The sequence below is a fragment of the Jatropha curcas genome, chromosome 4 (assembly GCF_041381405.1).
Source record: "Jatropha curcas cultivar XTBG-Jc1 chromosome 4, XTBG_Jcur_1.0, whole genome shotgun sequence".
Lineage (NCBI taxonomy): Eukaryota > Viridiplantae > Streptophyta > Magnoliopsida > Malpighiales > Euphorbiaceae > Jatropha > Jatropha curcas.
The window spans coordinates 16084630-16095563 of record NC_143154.1 but is presented as its reverse complement, the minus strand read 5'-3'; the positions used below and the strand labels follow the sequence as shown (position 1 = coordinate 16095563).

Sequence of the window (10934 nt, the reverse complement as noted above, 5' to 3'; positions counted from 1 at the left end):
ACTAAAAGCCTAAATCAACATTTTTTGGCAAAATGCCTACAAATCAACCTTTTTCGGCTAAAAGTCGTAAAACCGAACCATTTTGGCGAAACGCCTTAAAATCAATCTTTTTCGACTAAAAGTCGTAGAATTGAACCATTTTGGCCAAAGGCCTCAAAATCAACCATTTTGGCGACAATCGCCTAAATCGCACATTTTGGCAAACTAATTGCCTAAAACAACACCTTTTGGCCAAAGGCCTAAAATCAATCATTTTAGCGACAAATCGCTTAAAATCGACATTTTTGGCAAAATGCCTTTAAAATCAACCATTTTCGGCTCAAAGCCGTAAAATCGACATTTTTGGCAAAATGCCTTAAAATGAACCAATTTTCGGCCAAAGGCCGAAAATCAACCATTTTAGCGACAAATCGCTTAAATCGAACATTTTGGTAAATTAATTGCCTAAATCAACTCATTTTGGCCAAAGGCCTTAAAATCAACCATTTTGGCGAAAATCGTCTAAAATCAACATTTTTGGCAACAATTGCCTAAATCAAATCATTTTGGCTAAAAGCCATTAAAATCAACATTTTTGGCAACATGCCTAAAAATCAATCAATTTTTGGCAAAACGCCTAAACTCATGCACAAAGCATACACACTCATGCACGAAGCATACATACAATCATGCATAAAGCATACACACAAAATGCACAAAGCATACACAAAATCATGCATAAAGCATACACACAAAAATGCACAAAGCATACACAAAATCATGCACTAAGCATACACACACCCATGCATTAAGCATATCATTCAAAGCCCTCTAAAAGAGGCCTATCGAACTACGTTGACTTTGATCTTCCATTCAAACGGAAGTACGTAGGCACGTTCGGGATTTCACCCCGGGTGGCAAGTCGAAATCACTTAAACATTTCATTTGGTCCAATTACATCATTCACCTTGCAAAGCATTCATTCATCGGTTAGTTTATCAGCATGACATAGTCTCGGGATCCACCTCGGGTTCGCAGACTGTGCCTTAAACATTGGGATAATTAATCTAGCAACTAGGTTAATTAAAATTGGAGTCACATAGGGTTTTTTCCTAGTTTACCCTGAAATAATTAAACAAGGTGGCGACTCATACATTCACGTGCATTTCTGTCCTTAGTCACATGCATTCATATGCCAGTGACATTTGGGGAAAGGGGTTCACAGTTTGGCGACTCTGCTGGGGAATTATGTAATCATTTTGCATACAGTGGACTACGATTGTTGTGTAAACTAACCCGCCCTTCTTTAGGGTATTATTTTACAATGCTTTGTTTTGCAGGGTATCCTAGCACGAATCAAGTGTTCTTTCTTTAAGAATACTTGATGAGGAAATTTGAACTTAATTGAAAAATTTAATTAAGACATTAAAACTTGTTGATTTATTTGCACGATTGAGAATCTTTTTCTCCATTGCATAAAAAATGAACTTCAAATGAATTTCTTCTCTTCTGTTCAAACTTCTGAGTCTGGATAACAAGTAGCGCTGATCGGCAGGTCTCTTTGATTATGCCGACGGACAGCCAAAGCGTCCTCCCTGTTACCGCAAACCATCTCTAATCCTTTTGGAGGTGGCACATGGGTATGCGTACCGTTGGACCCACGCGAAACTCCTTGTTTCACATGTGGTTAGGTATATCCATACTCAAGGTTCAAGGGTCCCTTAATAAGCCGATTCTCTATTTGTGTCATAGCCTATAGAACCTATCCTTTAGGACTATATGCACCCAATGGTACGAATCATCTCATTAAAATAAATTATGACGTGTTGTTGTGCGCATTCATGACATACCATAAGCATTAAAAAAAAAAAAAGGAGAGAAGAGAGTGGAGGGACACAAAAATATCCTTCTGTTTGTCAGTCATGCACAGTTGGACAAAGAGTCATTCTCTCTCATATCAGCTACCCTGATACTACTATACCCTAACGCGATTACCCTTACACTTATAGGTACCCCCTGTGCAAGCGACCACAATAATACCAGACACACCTACAGTGATATCATCAACCTCAACTACACCAATGGCATCACTAGCTGACATCCAAACCCTCATGGAACAAATGGAAGCCAGAATACAGGCTAGGATGAATGAGGCATTGGCTGCCCAAAGAACCGCCCTATTAGCTGAACTAAGTGGTGGTAATGGAAGTGGGGCTTCCGCTGGGGGGAGTGGTCCTGCTGCCTCCAACCAAGGACCTGGCTCTGCGCCTACGTCTTCAAACCCTAACTTGGATGAAATGACCTCCAAAACTGCTTCTGAGCTGGAAGCTCAAAGAATGAGAGAAAAACTGGAATTGCTAGAAAGGTCTGTTACTGCTCTAAAGACCCATAAGGAGGTGGTGGACATGGACTCTTTGTCCTTGTTCCCCGAAGCAAGATTGCCTACTAAGTTCAAAATGCCAAACATGGACAAGTTTGATGGAACCAGCGCCGTTACCCGATTCCAGCTGGAGGTGGATCGACTTCGGACAAGGTTAGAGGTGGAGGGGATTCCGCTAGACTTCTCCGGAGAGGATGATGATGGTTCCTCATCCGATGACGCACCACCATCCCCACCCCCTTGGGCAGCTGCTGGTCCGAGCCGGAAGCGTCGCTAGCGAGGCTCCTGTTTTTTGACCATTTTTAAAACATTTTTGTAGTTTGTAGGATTATATGTACAGTTTTATTAATTTTATGACATTATTTTACATTTTTACAGTATATTTGCTTTTATTACAGTATCGTTTATATGTGTATTTCTTACAACTTGTGAGATTTTATTCCTGCAAAAACAAAATATAAGCACAAAAACACAAAATAGCAGGGTCCCACTTATTCACAAGAGTGGTCCACCTTGTTAGTGACCAACCAACCAATTTATTGTAAATAAGGAAATGAAATAAAAGACTAAATAAGGGACTTAAAGTGAAACACGACAAAAATCAATTAGAAACAGAAGTGGATCGTAGTACTTACCTGACAGGGCGGTCCACTCGGTGAATGCGGACGTAATGGCTCAACCATCCTTTCTCGGTTAATGCGATCATAAAGGCTCAACTTCCTTATTGTACAAACCGTCCTTCTTATTAACGCAGGCATAAATGTCCACCAACTGGAGCGACCTATGCATAAATGCTCTTCCAACCACTATTGACGGTAAATATCAGGTCTGATAAGGATAGTGCTTGGTTCATGAAACCCTTTACACTTCTATAAATGAAGGCTTCCTTTTACGGCCTCTTCACACCCAGCATTCAAAACAAATCCATTCCTTAGATAATCCTTTTCCATGGCTTTCAGGAACCAAGTTTCATCCTTCGTCCAATCCATCCCTGACGACTTATGGCAGATTCCCCCTATGAACCAACTTGCCTGGTTGAAATATTTCAAAGACCTAAAACCCAACCATGGCTTCTTGTCTTGGCTCGTTGCACACTTCAATCCTAACACCATGGTTTTCCGGTTTGAAGACGCTGAAATAACTCCGACCTATAAGGAACTGTGCGCTGTGATGGACCATCATCCTGCACAAAATGAAACTCCGGCCCTGCCCCCAGGACCCAGATATGATCTAGCTGAAATTGCAGCCCTGTGCCCGGTTTACCTTCCTGACGGCATAAACACGGATCAAGGTCTTCCTTTAGAGCCTTTTCTAAGTAAGGTTCTGGCCATGGATGTAGATCCCTCTTGGATTCAAGCTTGTTGCTTCTTGATGTTAAATGTGTATGCCATGAAGAACCGTCAACCCGGAGTTGGAGACTTCCGTCTTCTGACAGTTGTTCGTGATATGCAAATGTATCATCGTACCGTATTCATGATGATCATGGGAGAAACGATGTGCTGGGTCAGGGATATTGCCCTTCACATCACCAACTTCAATGTTCATCATCGTGGTTGTCCAATGTTGCTGCAAGCCTGGGCTCTAGACAAGTTAAGCCTACTTCTTCCGGTCCCAGCTCGTTTAATTCCAACCTACGGTCCTGCCAACTTTCGGTCTCGGACTCGAGGACATTTCGACTTTGGGGATAACCCGACAATTCGATGGACTTGTCCTTGGTGGAGGATTAGACTGGTCACTATTGGAAGCATGAATCTCAATTATGTGTTGTACGCTAGTCTAGACCGTTCCATGGCCTATTTTCCTGACAGGATCAGCCGTCAATATGGAACAATTCAGCGTGTTCCCAGGATCTATAACTTTGAGAGCGGTCTAATGACACTGCATCTGCTGACCAATTTAGCTAACCGCTGGCGAAGCCAAAACACCAGGTACCTAGGTGAAGGAGTGATGCAGGACACTGTGACACCCGAGTATGTGAACTAGTTTTTTACCCCATGATGATGTTAAGTTCTGCAAGGATCGGTGTCTGATGGTAGCCCTTACTGAAATAAATGTTGTTATTGCTTTCTCTGTCTTCTTTTGAGCTCGAGCTTTGAGCTCCTATTTAATGTATCTGCTTTCTTTGAATCAATGAATTTGCTGATTCTGCCTTTATTAATTCCTACACACATGGATAACACTAGACAACAAAACTTTTCTTTCAAAATTATTTGTCGTGTTAGTTATTCAGGCCTCCTGCCCTTGGGTTAATAAAGAAATGCTCATAAAAATGAATTATTTGATATAAATACAGAAGCTTACGCTTGGGGAGAACAAGAATGGTATGACTATTTATTATCTGCACAGATCAAACAAAAACAACATATGCAACTTCTTTATCTATGCATGAACCTATATGACTACTAAGGTTTTATCCATGGTTTTATTGATCTTTCCAAGGAAATCGCCGAGAAAATGGCACTTGACCTTCTGATCGCTGTCTAAGAGAATCCAATACCCGGGCAGGATCAACAGCTAAACATCTTTAAAACAAATGAGCAAATGCTGACCACATAGGCAGAGAGGAATGTCTTGTAATCGACGATCATGCCCCAGAAACAAAAGGGAAGAAGAATTTGAGAATCAAGCTCTTTATTGCCCTTACTTCTTTCAACACTATACAGAAGTGAAGAGAAATTATTTCAATACAATGGTTATTCATTCTAACTACTCATTTGCCTATTCTCCTTCTAATCAGGTTGATGACATTGAGCAACGAGTTGCAAGTATGTCACAAATGCATGGCATAGATTTCGCATTTAAACTAAGCACCATGCTTTAATCTCGAAACTCTTTATTTTTATTATCATTTTTTTATTATTTTTATTGTGCTCTAACTTTTGCCTAGGCCGCCCTTTCGGGTTTTCAACCTAGCGAGCTCATTTCTCGCCTAAGCCGCCCTTTCAGGTTTTCAACTTAGCCCTTTCTTTTCTTTTTCTTTTTCTTTTTTTTTTTTTAATTTTTTATTTTTTAATCAAAATCATCATTTCAGACATTGAATCTCTTCATTTGATCCTGACTGACAATCCGATTGACAGGCTTCCCTTCCAAAGTGACCAATTCAGCGGCACCCTTATCCGACAGCTTCTGGATTTTGAATCGTCCATGCCAATTGGGTATGAATTTCCCTCTAGGGTGACTCTGGGATTCGTGGTCTAACAGTCTGATCAGCATTGAATCTCCATTTTTCAAAGTCCTTGGATGTACCCACTTACTGTAGAAACAATCATTCTCTCTCCCTTTTTTTTTATTTTTTATTTTTGTAACAAATAACATGTCATTCCAACAGTACTGTTACTCAGGACATCCATATGTGGAAGAGGGAGATCATCTTTGGGCAAGGCTTTGGTCGACACGGGCTGTTAGTTTCCCATCTTTCTTGAGCATAGGGACTATATTCGCTGCCCATTCATGGTAAATGCACCACCTCCACGAAACCTACATCTAGCTATTTCTGAACCTTTAGCATTGATTTTATCTTGCCACTTTGGTCTGATCCGTCTGCTTTACTAGCCTGATATTCGAATTGATGGGGATGAAATGCTCTGCAATTGGCTTGTTGATCTCTAGCATATCAGCATAATTCCAGGCAAAGACTTTTGGATTCTTCTTGGGACATTCTTGGAGATCGTTTCTGAGCTTAAGCTTAAAGCCTGATCCGATTTTGATTATTTTGGGATCTTCGGTGGTGCTTAGGTTAAATGCAAAATGATACAATACATTTATGCCAAACATGCGTGTGGTATAATCAATGCCATGAACATAACAATCAGGAGAAGTAAGAAAACAAGTAATCAAAATTAATTCCCATTGATTGAAATAGTAAATGAAGTTCATTCAAATTATTCTTAAAGCAATATTCAGAAAAACAAAAAGAAAGATTAAGAGCTTGTTCAATTCGCCCATCAGCTAACTTTAATGGTTTCCGGGCACCGGCTTATTATGCTTAAGAGGCTTGGTGATCTTCCCGCTATCTATCAAATCTTGGATATCATGTCGGAGCTTGAGACAATTATCAGTAGAATGACCTTTACACTGATGATATTCACAGTCTTGATCAGTGAACCTACCCTGAATAGGCTTAGATGGATTAATTGGCAACTTTGACAATACGCCATTCTCAATACAGGATCTCATGACTGCGCTTAAAGGCATGCCCAAATCAGTGAATTCCCTTTTCTTTTTCTCCTTAACAGCTCTAACTGTATTGCTACTCCCTAATTGGTTTGTAGCTGCATGACCAACATTTCTGTTATGATTATTGCTGGAAGACCGGTAGTTACCAAACCCTCGGCTCGTCTTTTTCTTTTTGTTGTACAGTTCTTCAAAATTCAATTCAGCCCTCCGTATCCCCAGATCCAGGCCGTCATATCTTTTCCTATAGTTCTTGTACGATGTCTGAGGAAATCCTCGCAACACATCCTCGTCGCCGTATTGGTTCATCTGAGCAACACGGATGGACTCCGACAAATGGGACCTCGGGTCATCATTCTCCGCGAACAGGGTATGCTTCGAAGAAGTAGATTTTGTGGGCTTCAAGACATACTCTGTCACATGAAAATTGATGACTAGATCTTTTTCTTTCGAAACAGATATCCTCTCCACCTTGTCCTTTAGTTCTGCTATTTGCTTAATCAGCTCATTCTCAGTCGGACTAGCATTATCAGCTGATGCTTGACTGCCCAAGGTGTGTTCTGGAGCCTCTCTTCCCTCCACTATAGGCTGATTACTTGAAGTAGGCGGCACCTGGTTCTGGGCTCTATCTTGAGCAAGGGCAGCAGCTATTATTTCAGAAATGGTCCTTATGTAACACCCACCGCCCAGTCCCGAGAGACCCGACGGCGGATGTCACATTCGGTGCCGGAGGCACCGTCTTAACTTAACATATAAATCAGAAAATCCTAGTATGAATTAGAAGTGATTTAATATTCACAAGTTTAACAAGTAGTATTATTTTTTTTTAAAAAAAAAAAAATGATTTGGGAGAAACCTATAGAAAAACTGCAAGAGTTTCCCCTAAACATAGACATTGCCAAACAAGTGAATACAAAACACTCCCAATTTCAAAACTCCAAACTCCATCAAACTCCAAGAACAACACAATAACACTCTTCTAAGGTCTAACTACAACATTTGCGTATGCATCAATTAGATACATTTAGTTAAACATATTACTTTGAATTTTCTGCACAATAAATAAGTTCCAAGTCTATCTTCCAATAAATACACCCAATTAATTTACAATAATATAAATGGACTACTTATACATGCCATAATACTTAATTACATAACACACTAATCAACTACCAAAATATCTCTTCAGCTCTGATGCTACTCTTTTGGTCTTCAATCAGCAATATAGACTCCAACCTACGCGTGATAAAATTCAACACGCTGAGTATAAAACTCAGTGGTGCTCATAAAACACAACAAACCAATGTTGCGATGGCAACACACTTAAAATATCAATTTTCATCAAAAGATTTACAATCATAAAATCATTAACGCTTTAATATACATTTACATTTATAACAAAATGATCAAATAAAACTATTAATATTTTATTCGTTCAAATCATAAATTCATTATTTGAAATTGTAGTACACCAATACATATACTGGTTATTTAGAAAACCATGTAACGTAATATCCTGCTTTGACAATTCATTTAATAACATATAATCATTTATTTCCAAGCTACCTGAAAAATATGTTTACAAGGGCTCACATACACTTAGGAGAAAAAGAAGCAGATAGGTTTTCAGAACAGATTCAGAATGGCCTTAGGTCGCCAACAGATTCAGAACATATAGAGCGCGTCCGCCCTAACAAAACAGAAGGCACCCACGTGCCTAGCATATGATCATAGCTTCTTATCAAAATGGCATCGAATGCCGAGCATGCTCATCAGACAGAATAAAATCAAATCACGCATCAAATTCACATCAAGTATATTAGAGCCCAAAATCCATTTTTTTATTCTTATTTTTATTCTGACTTTCCATTGCTCATAAAATTTATTTTCTGTAGTATTCATAAAATTACAATGAAAACTGAATTTAAACTGAATTCATTCATGAAACGTCTCATACTTAAACCAAAGTACTTAACATTGGAAATTTCCAACATAAAAGCAATCTTGACCTTTGCTGAGTTTTTAATACATAACTTGAGTTATATATCTCCAAATTGAATGAAATTAGATTCATTAGAAAGATAAGACACAATTATACAATTGTTATGAAGGAATCATAACCCAGATAAATCTGAAAGATAGGCAAAATAAGCTAGGAACACAGACTGATAGTCCAGACCGGATTCAGCAGAACCAAGTCCAATGTTTATTGAATTTCTCCGTAACCAGACACTCAAATTAAACCCATCCAACACCAGGGCAATCTCAAGACACAGGGTAACAAATCTCATGAAGAGCTCAACACCTAATCTTGCCATTATGGTGGTCAAAATAGTCACTCAATCTATTGCTGCATGTGGTACGTTACAACAGAGTCAGTTTAGGTGTTTTAGTCATAAGTTGAGCTATATATATCAAAATTGGACACAAGAGGATGGGTTGGAAAGCTAAGAAATATACCTACAACTTTTATGAAGGACTCAAATATAGAGGGAAAATAAAACGAATAGAAAAATAGTCCTTAAACACACCCATTAACATTTTCCCTTGGTAAAATTCTGCCACTTTTGGAAGAAGAAGAGAAAAATAATTTCTTCATAAATTCAACATATAGGTAGGCTTAGAAAACACTCAAGAACACATTTATACAACCAAATTCCAGCAATCAAATCATTTCATACCAAATCCCAAATTTTCACAAAGTAGTACAAACTTCACAAATCCAAAAATTGAAGTAAGGTTAGTGTGTTTATGAACACAAACCTTTAAAACAACTTGAATCAAAGCTCCTTAAACTTTGGTCTTGCCTTTATCTTTGTTAGAAGGCTCTCCACCCTCTACATGTAATAAGCTCAAAATCAAAACAAAGAAAACAAAGAAAAGAAGAAATTGGAGCATGATTAAGTATGTATATGCTAAAAGAAAACTCTAAATCCAAAAATAATGAAGTTTACTTCACCTAATGAATTCTCCAAATTCCTTGAAATTAATCCCTAAAAACCACTTCTCAAGCTTTAATCTCTAGATTTTCTTACTTTATTCAAGGTAAATGGAGTGAATTTGGTGAATTATTTAAGTAGAAAATGGAGAAAACAAAGAGAAGAGAAAGAGAGGCTAAAGGTGAAATGGAGGAGAAGAAGATGAAGTTCACGTTAGATGGAGAAGAAGAGGAAGAAAAATATTGCTCAAATAATGGAGTTGACTAAAGGGTAGTTTGGACTTTTCACCAAAATTGGATGGCTAGGATTGAATGTAAATCTAATCTAATGGCTCCAAATATTCTCCAAATTAAATTCCTTCAAAATATTATATAACACAACAAAATTCTCAAATTTACTCCATAAAAATAATTCCTCTAATTTCCTTAATTAATATAACACCATTTCAAATTTAGTCCATACAACTATTGCCTCTAATTTCCTTAATTAATATCACATCTTAAGTTACTACTCACTAATTCTCTAAAATTCTCCAAAAATATTCATTACTTACTTTCTACCCATAAAAATCATGCATGCATGCATGCTCCAAAACTGTGACATAAAATAGTAACCATATATAATAATTTTTCTGGACCAAAATAATACCGACTCCCGGACCGACAGTATTATTCACAGACAGATAAACTACTATTTCAACACAGGAAAAATAGGGCGTTACACCTTATCTGGGCTGGAGAGAAACCCGTCTCATTCACAGTGTTATCAGCCATCCCAACCGAATATGAATCAGAAATTGAATCCGAAGAACTTGAATGAATCACAGGGCTAAACGGAGCAGGCTCGGGGATTGGGATACTCTGACCAAATGTTGACCAGGGCGCCGGTGCCAAGCTCTCAAGGTGATTTTCCCGGGAAGGATCAATTCTGACTGATAGATATAAACACCTGAGTTAAAGTAGGTCCTGCATGTATGCATGAGAAATAACAGCACATAGAATGAGAAATGCAGTTCTAATGTGCTAATGACCTGTATGGAAATAAGATCTCGATTTCAACGACTGGACCCAAAATTCGGTGTGAATAACATGGCAATGACTTATTTTGTATTCAAACATTTTCGGCATTATTTGTCGTCGACCGTCCCTTTTTGGAATTTACAGTCGACTATTTTCTCTCAAGTCCCTAACTTTTGCCTGGGAATGAAAGAATCTCCAAGCGGGATTTTTATTAAATTTTTTTTTTGTATCCTTAATTTTTGCCTTGGAATGGAAGAATCTCCAAGCGGGATTTTCCTTATTTTTACTTTTTTTTTTTTTTGTTTTTGTATCCTTACTTTTTGCCTTGGAACATATGGTCCCAAGCAGGATCTCGTTTTGTTTTGTTACAAATTTTGTAATCTCTTGCTCACTTATTTTCAGATAATGCGAGAAATGTGACAATACAAAGGAATCGCAACCCCC

The 10934-nt window shown here is 38.3% G+C and overlaps 1 long non-coding RNA gene across 1 annotated transcript; it reads right to left on the bottom strand.

The window, feature by feature from the left end:
- Window positions 1–7519: 7519 nt before the first annotated feature.
- Window positions 7520–9624, bottom strand: LOC149496888 (uncharacterized). Its single transcript, XR_016320582.1, has 3 exons — window positions 9492–9624; window positions 9296–9369; window positions 7520–7768 (listed from the first exon to the last, which is right to left on the bottom strand). It is a non-coding gene; the product is annotated as an uncharacterized LOC149496888 (long non-coding RNA).
- Between the last annotated feature and the right edge of the window lie 1310 nt (window positions 9625–10934).